The 26,954-nt window shown below is 37.5% G+C and overlaps 1 pseudogene; it reads right to left on the minus strand.

Moving 5' to 3' along the window:
• Positions 1–1,548: 1,548 nt before the first annotated feature.
• Positions 1,549–26,954, minus strand: part of LOC149261975 (pentatricopeptide repeat-containing protein At5g15010, mitochondrial-like) — a 104,179-nt pseudogene continuing 78,773 nt past the window's right edge.

Below are 26,954 nucleotides of genomic sequence, written 5' to 3' on the forward strand. Positions count from 1 at the left end.
CGAAGAGGCTGAATTCTAAGGCGTTGATCTTTCTTTTCTATCTTTTCTTGAGCTGGTTTCATAACAATTATCTTCCACACCATGAATAGTTGTGCAAGGATCATATGAATTCTCGGGAGCGTATTCAACTAGTCTATTGGAGGATCTAGAGGCTTCACAATAGGAAGAGGTCCTCCCATATATGGAGGAATATATTTAAGCCACTTTTGTTGCTACAAATACTCCAAACAACAAATATTTATAGCAACAAAATAATTTGAAGGCGAAAATTGCACTCCTTGCTCTTGATTTATAAAATAGGATTTCAATTGGAAATAAACAGTGATACCATAGATGAGAACTAAAGGAAGTCTCAAGTGGAACTGGCTAATGATAAGGAAGAGGCATTCAATGCCAAGATGATAATTTGAAAGACTTTTATCTAGGAGTGGATGGAGGTAGCCATCAAAACTCTTATCTCACCTCTCTCAAAGGATCTGTGATTGTGAATCAAGACCAAGAGGAAAGTTTCCTATGGAAGAAAGGAGAATATTAATTAATGTGAAATGATACATCCCTTCCTATTTTCATTTTATTAGTCTTGTGAAATGAATCTCATTCTAAGAGCCTTTGTTCACAAAGTGTGCTTTTGAATTCCTTGCAAAGCATATTCCAAGTAGATTGTGGTATCATATCAAATTCCTAATGAACCTATTCTTTCACCTCTATAGAAAAGTCTATTGTAATTATCAACAAAAAAAGAATGAACCCTATAGAAAAGACAATACAAATAGGTTAGGGAAAACAAGTTGAAGGAAGACCATGTAATCAATATTTATGGCTTTGAGCTCAGAAATGATATTCAAGCCCAAATTCCACAAAGGGATACAAACATTGAAATTGTGGAATCCTAGAAAGAGCTATAGCTTATATTATGATATTGTTGGAGGAGCTTTGCACACATGTGTGTCAAACCCTCTCCAGTAGGAAGTTGGCTACCTAGAGATAGAACCAAGATATAAACTATATTTTTTCTCCAACAGTCTTCTCATTAAGGCAATAGTTGGAGAAACAACAGGAGGAGTTGCATCCATCACTAGCAACTTCAAGACACACTTGCACACATAAAACAACCAGAATATCTTTACTCTTCCTCAAGAAATTAACCTCCTCCTAAGCTATAGTTCAACATACAAAAGTTACAAATTGAAATCAATACAATGGCAAAGAAGAAAAAGGAGAAAATGAATTGCAAAAAAGTCCAAGATGTTTTTTAATCGAGATAAATGATGCCCTAAGACACAGAGTTAAACATTGTATAACACAAATAGGTAACCAAAAAAGAACGGAAAATTTGAGAGCAACTTATTCCACCACTGAGATTCATCTATATTGCCTCAGAAAATGTTGTCAAGGTTTCTAAAATTCACTGATAACCACATCATCACAATAAGAAATGGAAACCAACATTGTAAACATTGGCTTGGCCCGAAGGTAGGAAAATCCCCTTCAAGGGGACTTACTTGAAAAATTAAAATAGTGATTACTTGGTCTGACTTTAAATACTTTTCATTTTTTTTCAAGTTGTGCATATTCATCTTTCTTACCTGCTTGACTCAACATCCTCTTCAACTTTTTCGTAGTTTCAGCAAGTAATTGCAATCCTCTAGCAATTTTCTCCATATAATACTTTATTATTTCTAATGATATTCTTGGGTCACAAAACCAATCAATTAATATAGCAACACAATCTAATTTTGGGAAAATGGTATTCTGTATAATGTGTTTCCACATCATCATAACCATATCTAAATCATTTGCTTCAAAATACATTTTTATTGCCATAACATAATTATTATAGAGAGGACAAAATTCATTCTTAGTCATTTCTCGAAAAATGCTTGATCCCTCCTCCACCTTATGGACAGTGATAAAGGCCTTCAAAAATGGTATTGTAAGTCTTAAAATCAGGAAAGACGCCACTAAAAGCTATCTTATCCAACAAATAGTCAACAAAATCTACTTGGATTGGGATTGGACTGCAAGACACACCAATCGTTGCATTATAAGTGGGAAAACTAGGGACTACCATTTTGCTTCATAAACTCCCGAATTCCATAAGCATCTTTTGTGTTCTTAACTTGGTAAAGGATTTGCAGTGTATTTTGGAAGAAGGCCAGATTGGGCAAACACTTCCTATTACTCATCGTGGCCAGATACCTTGATGCCTCTTCAAATCGAGAGCCATTGACCAGAATGCTCAAGAAGGCATTATAAGCCGATATGTTGTTCAACAGCCATCCGATGCAGCTGACCATTTATCCAAATGTGATTCTAACATTAGTCACATCGCCTACGATCTCCCATCCCTCTAGTAAAAATGCATACATGTAAGCATTCGAGGTGATCCTCACCTTCATTCTATCGAGGAATTTCATTGCCGCTTTCACCTGCTTGTGCCTGCACAACGCACTAAGAAGACAATTTAGTTTGTAGTCATTTTTAAAACTTTGTTGGGAAACGATTAGTCATCCTAGGGAGGAAAAACGGAGGCATTTGGCCATTTTAATCTAAAATAAGCATGCAGGCAGTCTCAATGTCACACATTTTGGAATCCATGATCGCATGCTAGTCCTTCCCTTTATAAATGGGGTGCCAAGTGTAGTGTGAAGAGCATGGCGTTTTGTTTTCCATGAATGGCTGACTGAATGCATGCACGCAGTCTTGTCCTTCACTGACCATCCCATCAGTGCACTCAAACTCTCCCTATTCAATAGAAAATTCATGATCCTCTCACTTTTTATGGCCAATCGAAGAAATACATTAAGCATTTCTTTTGGTATTGTCCCTCCCAAACAACAAATTCATGGTTCTCATACTTTTTATTTTCTGAATGGAATCGATATATTCGTGGTTCTCATACTTTCTATTATCTGAATGGAATCGATATATTAAGCATTTGATTTGGGTATTCTAAATGTTTCATTTTTCAGTGATCTTTGTTGGATTTATAATTGATTTGGCCCTTTACTAGTTTATAGATCCTAATTATCGGACTTCAGATCCACTTCCCAAACCAAATGTTGTGCCTATTCAATCCATCTGAAAGAGACGAAAGCTCCCGAACTCACCAAAGCTAGATCGAAAGAAACTAGGGCAAAGGTTAACAAAATAAAAATGCCAAGGAAGTATGATTCTATTTTTACGATCCATCCCTAGCGAGAGTGAATACACTCCCAGTTGAGTTGAAACAGTTAGAATGAGATAACGATAACAATATGCAGACAAAATAGGGTTAGAAATTATTTTTCTTATTTACGAGCATCCACTGAGAGGGGTCCAAACTGGGCTCTTTGGGGGCTCGAGGTAGCGGTGGTGAGTGAAAAGGGGGCTTCATCAAAGGGGGCACCATGGAATTCCATAAGGAAGAATAAAAGGATAATGGATCGAGGTCACTGTGTAATGGAGCTTCCATTTTAGATGAATGATGAACCTTCCATTTTAGATGACAAATTAGGGTTATTGTGTAATGAAACGCCCATTTATATGAAGGGTTATTGTTACTGTGCATAAGAGATAAACTTAAATGCAAAACAGAGCATTGGGGTTACAAGAGTTTCCGTACCCGCTTTAGACGAAATCTCGCGTTCTAGGTTTTGAACCCCATACGCCCGTGCTCAAAGTTCGTGAGGCTTGGATAGTGCTTCGATAATCCATACAATCAAGATATTCGATGCACTATGTCTTTGTGCAGGTCTTTGAGTAAAAAACTAAAGCACGTAGGCTTCCCTTGGATAGGCAGGTCTACGGTAAAGAAACACTGTGAACCTCCAGGCCCTATTGGAACTACTGCTATTGAATCGACTTAGTCAACTGAAGGATTTACTGCCTTCCTCACATTTCCCTCTACCTATGATGCTATGATTGTGGGTGGGATATTATAGATCTGTGTCTCTTTCACTGATTGATGCCTTTACGATAGATAGGGTGTAAGAATTGAGAATGCATTGGAGCAATGTCAATTACTTCACGAGCATGTATATACATGAGGCTAGGTGCCATGCCATCAATATTATTTTGAAATAGAATTCCTGGGCCAAGTTGGGTTGAAATTCATTTAAAAAACATTCTCATTTAACGTTTTGCCTCTCCCTTATAGTTGAGGTGGGAGATAGCTTCACTCGCCTCTTCCTATCATGAGTGTTTAAAGATCGTTCCCATGTTCAAGTCGAGTTGAATTGCCCTCGACATTAAAAAAAACTTGGGGGTCGACAAGAAGTGGGGAAACTAGGCTGGATAATGAAAAGCGAGGATAAATATGGGAAGGCCAAGGCACAAGACGAAAGAATTTCCTATACAGTCCACAAGGACTTTAGTTTAAACCACAACAAAGGATAAATTGAATTTTGAGGCCACCCCTATCTTCGTTGTTAAAGTAGGTATAACAAGTGGAACTTATTTTGGTGTATTGATGAGGAGGGTTTAGACCTAGGGGTAAAGTATGATGTGTTAAGGTGATTGGACATCAAAATGATCTCAAAAGGATATTGTTAGTGTCCTCTTTACAATTTTATTTTTTCAACTATAAATAATCAAAAATATTTTCTAGATCCATTTTAACTTCCAATCTACCAAGCTTTAAGAGGGATCAAAGGTTTCCAAATCAATAAATTTGATCCCTCTCCCCTTGGTGTTAAGGTGGATCTAGGTTGGTTTAATTTCCCCCTTCCATATGAATACCATACCATGGGTCAATACCATGGAGTAATACCATGGGCCATTTTTTTTTATTATTTTAATTTTATAGGGTTATTTATATTTACTTACATTACATTAATGTTTTTATTTATTTTAATTTTTATTTTAATGTAATTTGACTTAGCCAAAATGTTAAACATTACATTACAACATCTCTATCATACCGGGTTGGAGAGCGTCTCTCGATGTAATAACTCATTGTTTACATAGTCCATAAGTCAATATGTCACCATATAAGTATCAATATATGTCTTAGAGAATAGTTACATTTCAAAAATCTACAAAAATCGTCAAAACATATGATCTAAGATCAGAGAGTTATAAAGATAGTATCTGAGGCCAACAAATTAGATATGCTAAGATATTATGAGTTGCAAACCTAACATAAAAACATGTACATTATCCAAAAGATAAATATATCCATCAAAACTAGAAGCCCCAAAGCATAAAACTGATCCAAGAGAGATCATTAACATCCTTGTGTCAATATCCCTGAAAGACCATCCTTCCAGACAAAAAGAAGTGTAGAAGACGAAATCATAAACCATGTCAACAAAAAACACCTCCAGAATGAAATCATCAAATGTGAAGCACCAAATGAATCATATATAGGAGAATTACCCTCTTCGGTGTAGATTGTATTTTATAAAGTATGTATATTATATCTTGCCAAATGGAATCTTGAGACCATCTTATGACAACTTGTTAGCAACAATGTTGAATTCCCAGTGTGTATGAGAAAAATTCACCTCCTTGAATTGTTTAATAATCACCTGGATCCTCCTCATCCAGTTGTATAAAAGAGGTGGATTGAAAGATGTACTTTTTGTTTCCTAATCTACCCCCCTCTAGGAGTCACCGAATACCTCCAACATCTCAATATCAAACTTTCAAGCACAATATAATAATTCCCGTAGAGAAAAAAAAATTGTGCGGGTATTAGACCCCTTGTCGCCATTCCAACTAAAATGATACATTGTACCTAGTAAAAAGGATATGTATGCATCACATCCGCACATCACCTCCTTTGTGGCTCCATTAAAAAAAACCACACATAATATTATATGAGTAATATGTCTCACTGATGATAATTTGCCTCCAAACCCTACATCTATGTAAAATGATACAATCCTAATGCATCGACTCCAAATATTAGGATTAATGTTCACAAATATTAAAGAATTGTGACTCCTCCAAATAATACACATTATATATAATGGAAGAGTACCAAACTCCATGTTATATATAATCCAATCTTGAAGGCAATCTTCCACTAAAGAGAAATTCCAATCCGCTTACATAGTCAACAAATTTAAAACTCCAACCCAAATCGATTTGGTAAATGAACACCTTAAAAATAACGACCTTACCTATTGTGAAGACACTTCAAGGTAAAAAAGGATCAATATAGCCTTAAATACTTTTTGGAACAAAGATTATCTTTAGAAGAGAAACAAAAATGGGTCACAAAGCTGTTGGGTTATGACTTTGAGATCATCAACAAAAAAGGGAAGAAAAATGTTGTTACAGATGCACTCTCAAGAAAGGATGAGGATGTGGAAGCATTGTTTTGTGTCATTTCTATTATCCAACCCGATTGAATAATTGAAGCAAGAGATGAATGGAATAATGACGAAGAGTTGTGGACAATCATTTAAAAGTTGCAGTAAAATCCCAATACATCTGATACATTTATCTGGAAACTTGATTCATTGTGTTACAAATATCATTTATATCTCTGTAAGAATTCCCGAATCAAACAAAAGATTCTTTTGGAATCACACATCTCCCCCTTAGGAAATCGCTTAGGCTATTGTGCCCAAAAAAACCTCATACCCTACACCTGTATTTCCTTCAAGGATGATAAAAGTTTTCCATTGATATCCATAATTTCCCATATGATGTTCTCGCCTTCTCTTAGAGGAATAATTATGAATGAATTTCATATTCTTGTCACCCCAATGATCCAAATGGACCGAATGTTTATCTACCATTCCTCCTCCTAGAAATTAAGAATTTCCCTTTTATGCCCTTCCAGAGAAGTATCCTATAAGTGTTGAGCTACTGAGAAATAATATTTATGGGATGGATATGCCATAATGTTGAGTTTCAAATCGATCTCTTCAATTTCTTTTATACGACTCTTTTTCTGAATCTAAACCTAGTTACAAACAGTCTCCTTGAGTGTTTGGAGCTTATGCCCAATAAGTTCAAGGGGAGAGTTGATCGAAGGATCAAAGTCTCGCACCCAAATTGTGTGAACCATTGTATCAAACCCAGGTATTTTTAACCAATGTTGATTAAACATAAAGGGAAGACCTTGTCATTCACCATAAGCCCGCCAATGTAAGATGATAAGGTTATGATCTAATAACCCCAAAGGAATAATCCATGAACGGTTAATGCCAAGGTATTCAACCGTATTTTCAAATTTTACAAAGGATTTCTTATCACCTTGGCCTAGGTTGTCTGGTTGGAAAGAAATGAAAATAAAAATAAAAATTGAGAACAAGGACACTCTACCCTTCAAGTGAAATTTCCAAACTTTGAATATCTTAAACAATTTTCCCCAATTCTCCTCCACCCCTCATCATGCTCAGACCTTCGATATGAACATAAACACTCAAATTTCATGGGTATTTCTTGATGGAGCCTCCCAAAAATATGCACCTGGAAGAAGATCATGCAGCTTAATCTACCTCACATAAAATCACTTCCTCACCTTCAAATCCAGTACTGGTCATTCTTCAAACAACCATAGTGAACTCTTCTCCCCTACATTAGTTCTACTACTTTCTCTTGAAAAAAGGATTTCTAAAATACAATTCCCATGGGATTCCCTCCTCATGTTCCAATGGATGATACTTATTGTTACAACCCTTCTTTCAAACTTTCAAGATTATTCACCTCACTTTCATTTGTGTATATGGGGAAAATAACAGGGAAGTTGATAAGCTATCCAAGGGTGACTTGGAGCTGTAAGAAGACACTTGGGGGATCAAAGAATCCCGACAGAAACAAACTTTTTATTTTCATCAATCTTGGTTTTAGGATTATGAGTGTGTCTAAGCTAAGCTATCGTAAAGACCTTAAATACTTTTTTTGAATGCTACAAAGAGAAAATGTGTGGTTTATGTTGATGTTTCTGTTGCACTGTGGTATTGATGTTTCTTGGTTATAGTTGCTGATAGAGAGACACCATAAACCCTATAAGAACAATAGCTTCATGTAATTTTTTATTTTTTTCTCCACATTTATTTCACAGTCAACAAACTTTTTTCCAGAAATGTAAAAAAAAATATTATTTGAATATAATAATATATATATATTTTTTAAGTTATCAAAGGTTATAAATGTTTTAATATTTTTGAAAAATAAAGGTAGTTGAATTTGCAAGCTGTTTCTTTTTCTCATTTTTTTTTTTTTTTCATTGTATATGTCCAGTCTAGATCATTTTGAACTTCGGATTGAGAGGTATCAAATATATTTTCACTATTAAAGAATTTGCACCTTAAGAAATATATTTGATTCCTCCACCTTGACGCTTGGTAGAACTAGGGTTAAGATGGGTCTAGATTGGTTTAATTATTAATTATAGTTATAGTTATAAATTATTATTTTTTTAACGGAGTCAAAATGTTAAAGAGGACATAACACCATCTCTACCATGGGAGAGGAATTCAATAGTTATGGAGAAACCATATAGGCCCATGGAAAAATTGCAGGCAGAGAAAAGGGTGTGGAGTTTCTAACTAGAGTGATGCATAGTTTTGATGAAGAGTGAATGGGTTCTAGACAATGTCAGGGTCTGATATCCTTGTCAAAATGAAAAATAAGATTAAATGATAACCATGAGAATTTTATTCACAAGGTGTATATTTTTTAGTACAAATATCTTCGCCATGATAAACCCTTTGAAGAGACATAACTACTCATCAAATATGTTTTTTTAGATGAGATGTTGGTTTCTTACTATCATACCCACATGAAGGAGGAGGAGTTGGTGGATTATGCATTGGAGGAGGGGGTTTAAAAAAAAATTGGGCTAGCACAAGGATTTTATCCAGTCACATTTGGAAGTTAGATCGAGAGGTAACCATGCCTCAATTTTCGGGCATACCAAGTCTTTAGAAAGAAAAGTTAATAATTTTATATGGTAGTCATCTAGCGATTCAGAGGCCCTAACCCCTGCTCCAATTGCACATATTTCGGGTCCTCTAGTTTCGTCCTGCCTACGTCTTGAGGCCATTTGTGAGGGGCTGCAAAACTATTCTTGGGGTTCTCTAGCTTTGAGTTTGGTTTCCATTTCATCCTAGAGATCGGAGAAAGACATGCAACGTGTTATGAATTTCTTATAGTTTTAAGAAGTTTCAGAAGTTACAACTCTCTTATTTGTTTTTTTCCTTCATCTCAAGTGCCATTTTCCTTGCCCTCCTTGGATGAACTGGTGAAGACAGAGAGCCTTGCCCTGACGGCAAAGGAAGGTCAAACTGATGTTGCGAATATCTAAATCCATATGCAATGTTAAAATTTAGAGACAAAAGGGTATTCATAATTTTAACACTGTAGATGGATTCAAAGACCCCTTTGTCTCTAAATTTTAACACTGTAGATGGATTCAAAAACCCTTGTAGTGAAATGAAACACTTTAGTATCAAAATTGCAATTTTCCATTTTTGGAGTGACACAATTAAAAATTACTAACATAAAAGACTAATTCATATACTACTTGTACTTATTATTTGGTCATATTTTTATTCTTGGACTATAGTAGTCATTTACGTTAATCATTATTAATTTTTTCACTTATTATCTAGTCATATATTTTAGTCCTGGACTAAATTAGTCATTTCAGTTAGTCACTTTTAGTTTGGTCACTTATTATCTAGTTGTATAATTTATCCCTAAACTAAATTGGTCGTTTAAGTCAATCATTTTTAGTTCAGTCACTCAAAATTGCTCAAATTTAGTAGTAATTCACTTGAAATAATTGCGATGACCAACGTTTTTAGTCACCTAGTCACTAATTTCATCATTTTCAAATAATGGTTCACAAGAGACATGAGTGAACCCACTAGCTGTCGATAAATGGTAGGATCCACTTCCTAACCTGAAGTGGCATCCTCCTTCGTCTAGTTGGTATCTAGATTTTAAATTGTGAAAATAGGGTCAAATTCCACCTTGGTGAGATCATATGTTGAATATTATGATTGCATTTAATTCCTATTTTCAAAAGGACCAAATTTGACCTAAAGATCACCTCATTCAGATAATCAGAAGATGTATTTATGTACCCACACATGCACATTTGGATAGATCGACCTCAACATCAAATACACATCAAATGGACACCCATGGAAGCCTATAAATATAATTAACCTCAATATCATTTGGATATCACCATCATCAAGCGTATTTTATTCTCTTATTTCATTGATTGGTTCATATAGGTCTAACAGAGGAAGCTTGCACAAGGTCCGAAATTTCAGGTCTGAGGCTCGCACAAGTTTAGGGTTTTTGTTTTTCGGTCGCATGCTTGATACAAGATCAATTCAACCACACTCGCTCACTTTCAGGGCTTAAGGGAGCGACTGGGAAGCCATATTCACTCACATGAAAACTTTATGAGTGTGACTAGGGCTCTGAGATAGGGTTTGACTCTTGACCATTTTTGACCACAAACAACTGAAGGTTGGAAGGTTTCTCTTTGATGTACAATGATTTTGGAAGTAAATATTTGCTGGATGATTTTGTATTGGGCTCATTGTACTCTCTGTTGAAACATTTTATGAAAATATAATAAAAATAATATTTGAAAGGTTTTTTTCCCCCTAGTGGAGTTTTTTCCTTGGTCTTTGACCAATTTGGTGTCTCTTGTGATTGCATTTATTGTTCTATCTTCAATTACTATTTATGATAGGAAACATGGTTAATAATTGAAATATTTGCTAATTGAAGAATTTAATTAGGCTAAAGTAATTGAAACAACATAGGAAAATCTTAAAAGATAACATGGAATTAGAACTAAGGTGAAGGACAAGCCCAAAATGAAACAAGCATTGAATCTATCATCTTTGGAAAGTTGAAGGAGCTCATCTAGTCAAAGTCAAGATGTCTTCCTCTTCCTTGAAGGAGCATGAGAAGTTCGGTGACTCATCTAATTTTTCTTCATGGAAAGTTAGGTTGGATATCATTTTTGACAACAATGATGTGTTGGATTACGTTCAAGGAAAAGTGTCAGAGCCCCCAGAGAATGCTTCCACTTCCATCAAAAACAAGTACAAGAAAGGTGAGTCCAAAGAAAATAAAATTATAAATGATGGTTTACAAGATCATTTACTTTCATACGTTGGGAATTTGAGGAAGTCAAAATACATGTATGATAAGATAACTAGCATGTATGAAATCAACAATTTGAATGAGATCATGTCTTTGAAATATCAACTCAAAGACACCAAGATGAAAAAGGGAGAATTTGTGCAATCCTATATCATGAGGATATCTCGTCTTAGAGATCAATTGTAGAGAGTTGGAGAATCTGTGTATGACAGGGAATTGGTAATTGTGATTCTTAGAGGTCTCCCTTCCATTTGGGAAACCTTCATTACTGCCATAAGAAACAACAATGTCTTCCTGTCATTTGATGATATTTTTGGAAAGATTACTCAAGAAGAATCAAGAATGATATCAAGGGGAAGGATTCAAAAGCATGAAGAGGGAGAACCCACTACATATATCACCCTTGAAAAGAAAAAGGAGGTCCATCATGCTCAAGAAATCCTCGTCCTCACAATTCAAATAGAACAGGGGAATCAACGCACATTGAATGCTGCAATTGCCACAAAAGAGTCCACTATGCTAGAGATTTCTGCTAGAAGAACCATCGAATGTGTTACATTGCTATAAGCAACAAAAATAGGTACAATAATCAAAGAAGAAAATATGATCGAAGGAATGACTGTGATAGAAGAGATGAAAGAAGAAGAAGAGATGCTCCAAGCGACCATGAAGAAGATCGTCATCCTCAAAAGAAGTCAAGATTTTCCAGGTATGAAAGTAATGTTGCAAATCAATCTGAATATATTCTTATTTTTTCCCTTACTAGTTCTTCTCCTCCAGATTCGTGGGATAGTTGGTTGGTTGATAGTGGGGCTACTCATCATTTCTTTGGGTATAAGGAAGTTCTCTCTAATCTAGTAGAGAGGGAGACAAAGTTGAAGATTATTCTTGGAGACAATACCACTCATCTCGTGAAAGGCTTTGGGTCTATTAAATTAAACTTGAATTCTAGGGAATCTGTTTTGTTACATGATGTTATGTATGTGTTCAGATTAAAGAAGAATTTGGTATCTATATACACTTTGGAAGATAAAGGGATGAGGGTTTCCTTCATCAAGGGAAAAGGTTTTTCTTGGCATGTTGATTCACATATGAGATATGCATTCAAATTGGGATCAAGATATTAAGGACTATACAGGGTTACTGGAAGACCGCTTCTAGAATTGGTCCATGATACTAATCATTTTGAGTGAGCTATGGCATCAAAGATTGGCCCATCTACATTATGATGCTCTTCCAAAATTGGAAAAATTGGTCTGAGGGATTCCCAAGGTTCAAGCCCATCATGACGGAGTATGTTCAGGTTGTGCTAGTGGAAAGAAGACAAGGGGAACATTCCTCTCTAGCGAGAACAAGATAAATGACATACTTCATCTCATCCTTTCTAATCTATGTGGTGTGATGCTCGTACATTTTATTGGTGGCCATCTCTACTACATCACCTTCATTGATGACTTTTCAAGAAAGAAGTGTATATATTATTTGAAGAACAAGGATGAAGCCTTTGAAATGTTCAAGGATTTTGAAGCTTTGATCGAAAATATTCAGGTCTGACAATGGTGGAGAGTACACTTCGAATGAATTCATTGATTTTTGAAAGAAGGAAAGTATCAAGAAGGAAATGACTGTACCCTATACTCCCAAACAAAATGGAGTAGATGAAAGGAAGAATAGGTCTATTGTAGAAGTTTCTTGTTCCATGCTCCATGATTAAAATTTGTAGAAGTTTAGTTAGGGAGAAGAAACAAATGTTGTTGCATATGTTCGAAATAGGGTGCCTCATCAAGCATTGGACAAAAACACCCCCAAAGAAGTGTTCACAGGTGTCAAACCAGATGTTAGCCATCTCCGTATATTTGTATGCCATGTATAATTTCATGCGCCGAAGGACAAATGAAACAAGCTAGACGCCACAAGAATAAAAGGTACTTTTGTTGGATATTGTTAAAATTATAAAGCATTTAGAATATATATTCCCTGTCAAAGGAAGGTTGAAATTAGCAAGGATGTTACATTCAATGAAGATGTCATCCCTGGAAAATAAAGGGACCTTCCTCTTCGTCCTCCTCCCGGGAAGAATGATGATATGGATATTTTGGATGGTCCTTGCATGCCCGAATCTGAAACAGATATTGTTTGTGATCCCATGGAGCCCATGGATCCCTTAGATCCTCCCACTAGGAAAAGGCCACTTTGGCTTTAATACACATTACAAGATGATGAGAGACGAGCTCTCATTCAAAGATCATTTAGAGAAAGGAAGAATCCATGTAGGTACCAGGGATATGTTGCAGCCATGAGCACTATAATTCAAGCCAAACCTTCCACATTCGAAGAATCTGTAAAGGAACAAGTTTGGAAAGATTCTATGGCTAAATAATATGAATTGATTATGAATAATGAAATATGCAATGTAGTGCCAAGACCAAAAGGGAATTCCGTGGTGACTTGTAAGTACTATTCAAGATTAAGTATGGAGTTGATGGTAGTATTGAGAAATACAAGGAAAGGTTCATGGCTCAAGGATTCTACAAGAAAGAGGGAGAATATAATGATGATATGTTTTCTCCTATGGCTCTATATACAACAATTTGTTTGATAGTTTACCTTTCCACAAGTCAAGGATGAATCCTTCACCAGATGGATGTGAAGATTACATTCCTCCATGGCATGCTACAAAAAGAAGTGTACATTAAAAAACCAAAGGGATTTCAAGTAGAGGATCGAAATACACATTTTTGCAGGCTGAAGAAGGCATTGTATGATTTGAATAAAGCCCCCCCAATCATGGCACCACCACATAGACAATGATTTGGTGAATCTAGGATTCACAAGAAGCAATTCCAATACCAACCTCTAATTCAAGGTAGTCCAAGGCATGCCATTGATTTTGGTTTTATATGTTGACAATATATTCCTAATAAGTAGTGAGACCCCGATGATCAAGTGTAAGCGGGAGCTAGCCTCTAAATTTGAGATGAAGGAAATTTGACTCATGCACTGCTTTCTAGGCCTTGAGGTGTTGTAAACGCCTAGAGAGATTTTCCTTTCACAAGGAAAATATGTTCTCAATTTGTTGGAAAGATTTGGAATGACAGAATGCAAGTCCCTACCCACACCAATGGAAATGAACTTCAATAAGATATGTGGAGAATCTACATGACTTGATTTGGCAAATCAATCCGAGTATAGACAGTTGATTGGGTCTCTAATGTTCCTAGTGAACACCCATCCGGACATATGTTATGCAATGAATACATTGAGCCAATTCATGTCTTAACCTCTCCATGCACACTGGATTGCTGCCAAACACATTTTTAGATATTTGCATGGGAATATCACACTTGGTCTAAGATATTAGATTGGAGGTGTTCGACTTTATGGATACACCGATGCTGACTGGGAAAGAAACATTGTCAACAGGAAGAGTATGTTTGGATGTTGTTTCAGCCTTGGATCTTCCATGATATCTTAGATGAGTTGGAAGCACCTCTATAGCTTTGAGTACCGTCGAGGTAGAGTATATTGGTGCTAGCATGACTAGATGCGAAGAAGTTTGGTTGAAGAAGCTATTTGGAGAGCTATTTGAGTAGGTCCTAGATACTATAGTGATATATTGTGACAATCAGAGTGGGATCCGCTTGGTAGAGAATCTCATATTTCATGACAATTCCAAGCACATATACATTCTATATCACTTCATTCGAGAGATGATGTGGAGAGGAGTCGTTCATCTCGCTCACATATCGACAAATGAGTAGATTGTAGATATTCTCACCAAGGCTTTACCAAAGGGAATTCATTGGCCTTCAAAGAGTAGTCTACAACTGATGGATGCGACCCCTCCTCATAAGGGGCATCGTTGATTGAGGACACTAAGCCAACTTGTCCCCCCCTATTGAGCTCAAGGGTGAGGAATTCAGATAAAGGGCTCCTGGGGTTTAGGGAACTCTGGAAAATAGGGTATCACCCCTATATATCACCTGTGGGATGTGTGTAATCCTTCTCCATTTTGACAAGTTAGGTATCTCCCCCATCTTTCATCATTGTAGAGTATACCCCACTTCACATCATACCCACAAGCAGGGATTTTTGGGATTTTCCCTCCCCGACTGGCCAATGGGTTGAGGAGACTTAGAGGCATGTGATCCTTACCTCTTGGTAAGTCAAGTATCTCGTCCAAGCTCGAATTATGATGCAAGTGTTCTACCATAGGAATCCTTACAATTTTCAATGGGAAGATTGGAAGGAAACATGATTGGGTTGATATGGGTTGAGAATGAGCTCCCCAATGTGATTCCATGGTTGAGATATTCTCCCTTGTGTGTTTGGATATCATATTTCTCGATATGGGGTTGAGATATGTGACTCCCCCATGAGATAAAGGGTGGAATCTAATGCTCCCATATTCTTATTCTTTTAGATTTGAGAATATTTCAGCAGATAGAGTTGAGCAGATATGGACACAACATGACAACAACATGACAGGATGATATGATGATAAACAAACAAATATTGGTAGGAAGAATTCTTCCTAGTTGAGAGGGAGTGTTAAATTGTGAAAATATGGTCAAAGTCCACCTTTGTAAGCTCATATGATGAATATTATGATTGCATTAAATTCATCTTTTCAAGAGGACCAAAATTTACCTAAAGATCATCTCATTTGGACAAGAAGAAGATGGATTTTGAATTTATGTACCCACACACGCACATTTGGACAGGTCAACATCAAATGGACACCCATGGAAGCCTATAAATACAAGTGACCTCAAGCTCATTTGGATATCACAATCATAAAGCATATTCTTCTTCTCTTCTTTCATTGATTGGTTCACAGAGGTCAGACATAGGAAGCTCGCATAAGGTCTAAGGGTTGTATGTAACACCCTCCTCCCACATCTACTGAAGCAATCATCCAGCAGGGGTAAACATGTGATGAGATGCAACTATGATAAGAATCAACCTCCTCGGTAGCTTAAGGAAATGGAGTAAAAAAAACAAGACCTTACAGACCTCCCTCAAGTGCTTCAGGACCCCTAGGAGCTAATCCACCACTCCAGGTGCCCAACCCTCAGTTAACCTAGAAATTCAATGAATTAAACCCAAAATCACTCCCATGAAAAGGAGTTCATGTGACTGTAACCCTATAGTCGCACCCACATTGCCTACAAGGGAGGGGCTATAGCCTTTTTCAGCCAATTTTGTGCCAGAGTCTGCGAGATTTAAGCCACTTTTCAGGGCTAGTCTCCAAACCAAGGCCTAGAACTTGATGAGACTTTCCAAGATAATAAGTGAAACCAAGGCAAATCCTCTAAAACAAAACTTTATCAAGGGATTGACCTAACCATGACATATATTTTGTCAAACACTTGGTAAATATGCAATCTACAAGTGTAAATAGCGGATCTGAGCATAGGGGTCTCATACTTATCTCAAATTTACCTTGAAGCATTGTTTCCTTATCACTTTAACTACCATTACATCCATTAGGTCATAGATACATTGTTCATTCGTTTACAATTAAAAAAATGATGAGAGCCATACGTAGTTGCTATCATAAAACATATACATAACCAACATAATAGGGACACAAATATCAATGGTATCACAACCGTATACACCACATATAATCCATCATAATTGTCATATAAATACATGGAGAAATAAATTTTCATTAATGATGCAAAAACAAAACCCGGGATGGGACTTCCATGTTCCACCCGACCGTAGAATCGCTGAGCCAAATCTCTCTTCGGCCATTCAGCCCTGTGCCATATTCCAAGCATGAATGTGGGATCTCATAGAACACATCAATCAAAACTCATCTAGGTCTTCCAGAGGCCATCCACCTCAACCCATCAAACAGTGGTTCCACCTCATGGTATAACATCACAAAACCAACATCAGATCGATCTTTATCTAAGCCTTCTAGGGCTCAAGATCATTCGTTCCAACCTAGCTTCCAGGACTAGTAACTCAACCCACATTTTACAATGGGCTCCAGAGTGTTTGTCCAACCAAGGCTCTAGGACTAGTAACTCAACCCACAACTTTTACCAAGCTCCATAGTATTTGTCCAACTAGGGCTCTGGGACTAATAACTCAACCCACCAAGGGTTCCAAAGTGTTTGTCCAACCAAGACTATGGGACTAGTATTTCAGCCCAAATTGTTCCAGGGCTCCATAGAATTTATCCAACCAAGGCTATGGGACTAGTAACTCAACCCAAGACATTACATGGTTCCAGAGTGTTTGTCCAACCAAGGATCTAGGAACTAATAACTCAACCCAAGCTAAGGAAACATGATAAACAACTAGGAAAACAAATAAATAAACACACAATGCCATGACTATTTAGGAAATAGAAAGGCTAGGCAAATCCACTGTCAATCTAGGCAATCCTTGATGCCAGTGATAGATCATGACCAATAAACCACATGCATGCACCATGCATGAAAAAACTAGTGAAGAAATCATACATGAACCTCGGTACCTACAAGAAAATATGATGTATCTACTGATCTTGATTCCCTCTTGCGCTTTCTTGCTCTTCCTTTTCCTTCTTGCTCCAAGAATCCAAGTATGCCACACCCTCCAAGAGTACTCCAAGAAAATTCAGTCTCCAAGAATATGAGAGAGAGAGAATAATGAGGGAGCTCCAAAAGTGAACTGACCAAGTCTCGCCCACTGATCCTCATAAACCATTTTATTAATGAGGCCTCTATTTTCTTCATTTTCCATTATTTTCCTTCATTTTCCTCCTCATGCAACCTGTGACCTTTCACCTTCCTTTTCTCCTAATTTCCATTATTTTCATAAATAAAATGCCAATAAATGCCTCATGCCTTTCTAAAGCCTTAGCCATTTCCTTTGCCAATTTCCTAAGCGATAATAAACTGAATCAACACTCATTAGGATTCCCCCCCACTATTCATCTTGGAATATGTGTCCCATCATCGTGGTCATTATATATATATTTTACATGGAATTTTCACCAGGGTTGTTACAAAACCCCCTCCTTGGAGGAACATCATCCTTGGTGTTCAATGACACCTATAACCAACGAGACTGCTGAAAACAAAGCATACTACCCATGGATACTTATAACACAACTCGTTGTAGTATTTGCAATGACCATCTGCTAAACATTTAAAACATACTATTTACTGGATATTTATAACACAACTCATTACAATATTTACAATATTAACCACATATACACATATGCACATTTTCTCAACCAACAAATTAAATAATATGATGCCTGGATCTCCAACAAGGGAATATAGAGGCTCACACCTCCACCCCAAAATTATTACCAGGATTCACCTCCTTCCCAGGAAGTCCAGAATCCACTGTAAAGCTAAACTTGCATCCAATTTCAAGCGCTATAATCCAGGACCACTTTCCTCTCAGTGAATAGTTACTGGCTCATTGTTCGAGGGCATAGTCCCATTATGCATTTGATTCCATCTCACAATGCTAATTACAAAAAAAAAAAAAATATCTGTGACCTTCCCTTCTCTGCTACACAGTCCTTCGGGAAATCTGGCCACCCCTTCTGTGCAGTCACTCACATTCCAAGTTCTGCTGGCACCCCCATCTCAGGCAGTCCATCTCTTAGCAAGGCTTCCTTACATCGAAAGATACAAAACCAAGGAATATACCTGCCTAAAACCATCATATCGGTCATAGAGTGCTCATGGAAATCAATGGACACTATTGGGTACCAATGTCCCACAATGGCCCTCCTCCTGAAGTGGTTTATCAACATACTACTACATTTTCCAATTGATTTTGGTGTTGTTGCCAATTCTTGAAGTCGGTTTCGACCATCCAACCGAGCATTTTCATGCTTCCTATACCAAGCACATAACTTCCATTAGATTTAAAATAAATTGAAATAAATTGAAATAACTTCAGGTCATACCTCATTGGTAGCTCATCAACAAGGTACACTCACAATCCTATCTACTTCCTCTCACAACAAGTCAAACTAGCATCTTTGACCAAATCATCATGTATAAACATATCATATCATAACGCAAAACGCAACCATCAAAGATCAAAATCATAAATCACATGTAACCATCATAAACCAGAATCATAGATCACATGTAATCATCATAGACTAGAATCATAAATTATATGCATAATAAAACTAAATAAAATACTGATACTTATCCTTTAAGAAATTCTTATATTCTACATTTGTCCTTATTCCATATGCACACTAAATTGATTTCCACACCCAAAAAACACGCAATGCCTTCTCCTCAACCATGTGCACATACACTTAGTGTGCATCCCACACATACAACCACACATGACATGAAACACCATGCAACACATGCACCTATACCTGACATACAACACATACATCTACACCCTGTGTACAACACAACACAATACATACTCGAAAATTTGGTGTATGGCACAACACAACACGTATATGCACACAATATATATCACAAGACATATATCCGCACACAACATGTGACACCACAAAATGCATACACATACACCTGATATACAACACAACTCATACATAAATATCCAATGTACAACACCACACAATACATGTACCCACACAGAGTACAACACAATGCATACACATGTCACAGTACCATGACTACACAATGCACATACATAGTACCACATCTACACAACACAACATGTACGACATGCACGCAATACCACACGTACACCAGTACCATATGTACCACATGTACACAATACCCCCTATACACCGTAACCACTTGCACAACTTGTGCACAACATCACATGTACATGACACCACCTGCAAAACGTGTATACAATGCCACATGTACACTGCACCACCTATACAATGTGTACACAATACCACATGTACATAGTACCACATACACGACATTTGCACGACACCACCTGTACACAATGCCATATGTATGACATGTACACAACACCACCATCACGCAACGCCAATTATACAACATGTACACAACACCACATGCACAAAACACCTCCTGTAAGATCATGCACACAACACCATATGTATATAACACCACATGTAAAACATGGACACAACACCATATGTACCTACATATCCAACATGTGAATAACATCATCTGTACATAGCAACACATTTCCAACATTCACACAACACTATCTATACCATCCTGTACATAACATTTCATAAACAACATGTACACACACTATATATATAGAACACTGCATGTGTACAACATCATAGATGTGACATGTTAAGAACATTGTCTCTACCAAGCAACCTTGCTTCCAATGTCTTCTCCATTCTTGTCCCAACATGCCGCAGATCACACTGCTTGTTTTAATTTTGATGTAACCCTCGGTATAGCCTATCCATAACATAGACATAATATAATCACATAATATCAACTCATAACCACATGATATTGACCTTGTATATTTGTCAAGACTACACTTCCCACATGATTCCTCATAAACAAGAACCTCTTTATGTCGTTCACGTGAGTAAGCAATCGTTCCTCCATAAGGACGATTTCTGATGACCTTGTCAGGCAGTGACATAGATACATGCACATATACATACATATAAACTTTAGCTTTAATAATCACGATCCATGATGAACCTGTCATACATGACATACATACATACATGCATGTACACACATATACACATCAACATAATCATGGTCACAACATAATTAAAATATCTCAAGGTCAAGGTTAATAAAACTCCATTTATGCGCGCAAGACATGCACAACATCGAGAACGAAAGTTCCCATTATATCCAAGGCATATGACGTCTCCAATCCATTCAAATTACCCTTTTTTATTACCTTTCCCATGATTATTTTTTCATCATCCATTTACCACAATGGACCCAACCAGTCCAACTGATTGTCATAATCTTACCTTCCAATGTGCTTCATTTGAATCTTACATTACCTTTCGGGTACCACACAACTATCCCTCACCTCCATTAACTTTCCTCTTTCTGAACCAATTCCCAAGACTCAAAACTCAATATGCAAGCACAAGAAACAAACAAGAAGAAAACCATGAAAACCAATAACAACATGACTCCACAAACAAAGTGGTATGGCCATACACTAGACACAAAAATAGCCGCAAATCAAGCACAAAAGATCATGAAATATCAAAAGCACAAGATTGACAACAAACACTATGAATCAATCCCCATGGTTCCCAGGGAAATCTCAACTCGAGCCTTCTTCAATATTTCATGGAAGTCTCTTGCCATGCATTCCCCTAAATTATACTACCATAAACACATAAATGTCAATGCATAAATAAATATAGCAATATACCATTTATCTTACCTTGTTTTGCCAAGCACGTTGCTTGCAAATGAACACATCCAAGTCATCTATCAAGGGGCTCCAATTCCCTCCACCTGTAACTAGAAACTAGCTAATATACATGTCAAGTACATATTCATGAATCTAGCACATATCCACGTAGTGTTAGACAAAATTAAGGTTAAGAAGACTTCCTGTATGTGAGGCACTCATTTGTTTGGAATTCTGGTTTCCAGACATCACTGAAGAAATTCTTTCCCAATTTCTTTCTTTTACCTTTTTACCTTGTTGCAATCAAGGCTTACTATGCATTGTCACTGTCACATCACCCAACTGTTAGTTATGTAAACATATCAACTATTACATTGTCATGCTAATACCAAGCATGCTTCTTGCAACTCTTCACACATGTCAACCACATGTTCCAAATATCAAGACAATCATATATATCAATTTTAAATCAACCTTTACCAAGACTAGTAATCATGCCATAATCCGTAGTCCACTCATAGTCCTCAGACATAATGCTACAAATGTCACCAACTTACACTCAAGTACATATCAATTGTCCCAACACATATTTATTAGTACAATCATCATAAAACAAGATCATTGGAACACATACTCATATTATGTAATTCATCAAACATTCAAACAACTTTCAAACATACCATGTTAACTAAATCAACTAAATGATGTAATCAAAGACTCAAACATAAAATAGATGATACAAGCAAACTCATACCTTAATGTATCTCAGGGGAGGCTATCTTGTTTGCATAATCAAACTAGTTAGCATGATATAAATTTACAACTTATTGTCTCAAGCACGAATATGATCATGATATCCATAAGAGTAACCAACTAACATGTTCACATCATAAACTTATAATAATTTTCCATTCATGCATAGAAATCACATATGCATAATCAATATAAATTAGTACAACACAATGTCACAAAAAAAGTCGACTCATACATGAATGTCATAACCCTAACCATCTGCATAGGCCCATCCAACTTAGTATGGTACATATAACATCAAGATCTTAATGAAATAACCCTAACCATAAATTTACTAGCATATAACAACAATAAGCTATATATAATGCTCATCAACAACATATAACATTTTCATCAAGTTATCTAACATAAAACAACAATAGAAATGACTATCACCACAGGTTACTGTCATTCATGACTATCTGGCACATGTGCATATAACTACACTAATCAACTAACATCTATCATGAATGTAACCATAAAATCAATAGACATGCACATAAACCTAATTTATATAACCCTAATGCATATAACAATCCTTAACCTACATACCTGAATGCACAGCATACAAACATCTATGATGACATGCTCTTGCCTTGAGGTCTAATGCTTCAACTTCACTTTAATGATTTGCATCTCCTACCCCATCTCAATCAATACATTAGCATCATAATGTAGCAAGAGCATTATGATAATATAAATTGCATACCATGAATTCATAAGACATGTTTGACCTACATTTCATGCATAACTATAACCAAGGCCGTGCATGCATAGCAACTGCATATAGACATATAACACATGAGTACGAAACCATATACACATCATTCTAGCTAGGGTCTAGTCATCAATGCATGAACATAACAACTGCACAAACCATAATCTCATGCATGACAACAACAACCACATCATGTGCACTTGAGAATATGTGAACACTGACATGCATAACAAATGCATATACAACCTTACACTCATGATGGCATACTCCACGACAACACCTTCAACCTTCACATGGCGACATCACTACAACCATGTCCAACACCATGAAAATGCAACAAGCACATGGACTACAAGAATAACGAACACATATGCAATCGACATGAAATCATGATCAACACACAGCCCAAGGAGAGTGCAACCACGCTTTGATACCACTCTTTAATACCCTCCTCCCACATCTACCAAAGCAATCGGCAAGTCAAGGTAAACATGTGATGAGAGACCACTATGATAAGACCCAACCTCCTAGGTAACCGTAAAGAAATGGAGTCAACAAAACAGGACCTTACAAACCTCCCTCGGGTGCTTCAGGACCCCCAGGAGCTAATCCACCACTCCAGGTGCCCAACCCTTGAGTTAACCTAGCATTTAAATTAATTAAACCCACAATTGATTCCATGAAAAGGCATGCATGCGACTGGAAACCTATTGTCTCTCCCACAATGCATGCAAGGGAGAGACTGCAATCTTTTTCATCCAATTCTATGCCAGAGACTATGCGATTTAAGCCACCTTTCAGGGCTAGTATCCAAACCAATGCCTAGAGCTTGACAAGACTTTCCAAGACAATAAATGACACCAAGGAAAATCCTCTAACATAAAACTTGATCAAGGGATTGACCTAACCAAACCTAACCATAACAAACATTTTGTCAAAAACTTAGTAAATATGTAACCTATAGGTGTAAATAGAAGATTTGAGCATATGGGTCTCATACTTATTTGCGATTCTCCATTAAGCATTGTTTCCTTGTCAATATAACTACCATTCCATCCATTAGGTCATAGATACATTGTTCATTCATTTACAAGTAAAAACATGATGAGGGCCATACATAGTTGTTGTCATAAAACATATTACTTAACCAGCATAATAGGGATAGAAATATCAATGAAATCACAACCATATACATCACATATAATCCATCATAATAGTCATAGAAATACAAGGAGAAATAACCATTCATTAATGACACAAAAACCACACCTGGGATGGGACTTCCACATTCAAACTGACCGTAGAATGGCTAAGCCAAATATCTCTTCTGTCATTCACCTCCATGCCATATTCCAAGCATGAATGTGGGATCTCATAGAACACATCAATCAAAACTCATCTAGGGCTTCCAGAGGCCATCCACCTCAACCCATCAAATAATGATTCCAACTCATAGCTGGGCATCACAAAACCAACATTAGGTCGGTCTCTATCCAAGCCTTCCACGGCTTGAGAGCATTTGTTCCAACCCAGCTTCTATTGGAATTTCTAAGTCTAACTGTTAGAAACCCTTCATGTAGTTTTCTGATTTATTTCTACCTACTTGTTCTATTAAATTAACAAGTTATTTACCATGTAAATACTGAAAATAAATACAAGTACATGGTTAACACGTTACAGATCATCAACTGAAGGAAGCAAAAAAATCACACAAGTGACATTGTTGTTTTTGGACCAATGTCCCCAGAAAAACCCAATGCGGAAAAACCAGTGCAGCTATCTGAGGGTTTTAATTATTAAGCTATTTCAGAATACAAACTGGGTGCCAAAACTAGCTCACCCAACAGAGAATAATATTGGCAGTAATACCTCTCCTTCAGAGACAGATATTCTGGCTGAAACCCTGGATAAACACTTTGACAGCTTCCAGCTCCAATCTGCCCCATGGAAACCCCAACATCAACCTCTAGGGATTGCGTAAGCCCTTTCGGGGCTAGCGCCTTCCCAGCATCACCCTAGCTCACCCTAAATTAGACTCTGAAGGCACTGCGTTAGTCCTTAGAGCCTTTGTGTCACCTATGCTAGCTCTCTGAGGCACTGCACAACTCCTGGCTGCCTCTGTGTGAGCCATAGCTGGATATGCATGAACCTCTGGCTGGCTCTGCATCCCTCTCTCCTGAATTTTGCACTGATCCTCCTCGTACTATCCCTGCCTCTCTACTTCTGTATTCACTACCCCTCAGCTACAACTCTGATCACTCTTTCTACTTCCTCAGCAAACCCTGCCCCAGAAAATCGAAATGTTGATAAACTCGGTGTGTTCTCCAAGTGATCCTCAAGCCTCCTCTTATAATTTTCTTGTTGACATTTCAACGGCTGAGATTAATTCCCTAATCAACAGCTAACACAGTTTTATATTAATACACATTAATATTTTATTTTTCCTAAGTTTAGACTTACAGACTCCATTAAAATATTAATTATTTTAATATCTCCCAAATTGTTTAGAATCCGCCCAAACAATTTCTGGGTATTTGAGATCTCATGTGACTTAGTCTCTCCACCAAGTTTCAAGAGGTTAGGGAATTTCCAATGCTACCCAAAATCAAAACTCCCTCTTAGCAAGGACTGTGCTCTAGTAATACTCCTAACTGAACATCACCCTGATCATCTGGCATCAGTCCTTATGCTGATGCTAGGCCTGCTGCCCAACATCCTCTAAAGTTGTTGCATAATTTACTACTACCCATGGCGATGCCACTACCAATGTTTCATATGTACAACAACTCCCTCTACATTCGTGCTGCTACCCATGGCTCTGCCACTGCCACTACTGCATTTGCACTGCAATCCCTCTCATGATGCTGCATCATGCTTCCCATAGCACTGCCACTGCTAACTGCTACACTACAACTTAGTTACTGAGAAGTAAGTAACTGATCTCCCAACTCTGAAATCTCTATCAGGCTAGAGACACCCTCGATGTTGAAACTCCCTCTGTCACTGACAAGTGTTGCATCTCTGACCTCTGCACTGCTGCAACCACTCTATGCATCTCGCATTTCTACCTTATGTTGTCTTGGGAATTCTGCACTGTAGCTCCCTTTAACACTCCATGTGCATCCATCTCTACTAACATCCGCTAGTACTGCTACTCCTCTTCGGAGCTCCCGTAGCAAGGTATAATCCAAGAGGTTGGGTACCTCGAGGATCCTGCCCCTCATCGCTTATAGTCTGTCTGACTACAACTTGATATCTCCCCACTTCCTCTCAAGTGGCACATGAGCACTCATGGAAAAATCATCATCTGGCTCCACTTCTTTCTCCACCCTTGTTGGCGTAGCCTTGGTCTCAGAAGCCTCTCCCTTGGTCTTATTCCTTGGAAACTGGCTCGCATAGTGACCTAGTTCCCCACAGTGGAAGCATTTGACCTTGGAGAGGTCCTTCTTCTTTTGTTTCTCCTGCTTTTCCTCAGATGCTAGGGCAACATCCTCCTCTTCCTCCTTCTTGATTATGATCCCCTTACCTCTGCTTCCTGCCTTGGTTAGCCTTCTGATATCTTCTTGACGAAGAGCCACCCACATTTCCTCCCAATCTAGAAGGGTCACCCTACCTAGTATGCTCTGGACAAACACCTCCCAGTCTTTTGAGACTGCGTTTAGGGTTGTTCTCACCATCAATTCTTAATCCGGCGTGGCCCCTATGGAAGTCAGCTGATCCCAGATCTCCTTTAATCGACCGAGGAAGGTGTCGATCTTTTCTCCCTTCTGCATCTGGTATGACCGCATCTGATTTTCTAGTAGCATACTTCTGTGCACCGAAGTATGCTGGTACAATTTCTTTAGGGCCTCCCACATCTCATTTGCCGTGTCCTTTTTGGAAATATGTCGTACTACATGGTCCTTGACCCCATCAAGTATTATGATCTTGGCCCTTGCCATTTTCTCTTCGCACTTGTTCTCAGCTGGGTCAACTGGGATCGCTATCGTCTTTAAAGCAAAGTGCTTGACACAATTGCTATTAAGAACAGACAAGATTCTGGCCTTCCAGACTATGAAGTTTGAGGCTT

Source organism: Pinus tabuliformis, chromosome 6, assembly GCF_031772625.1.
Source record: "Pinus tabuliformis cultivar Carrire ecotype Pingquan chromosome 6, CPIR1, whole genome shotgun sequence".
In the NCBI taxonomy this organism is placed as follows: domain Eukaryota; kingdom Viridiplantae; phylum Streptophyta; class Pinopsida; order Pinales; family Pinaceae; genus Pinus; species Pinus tabuliformis.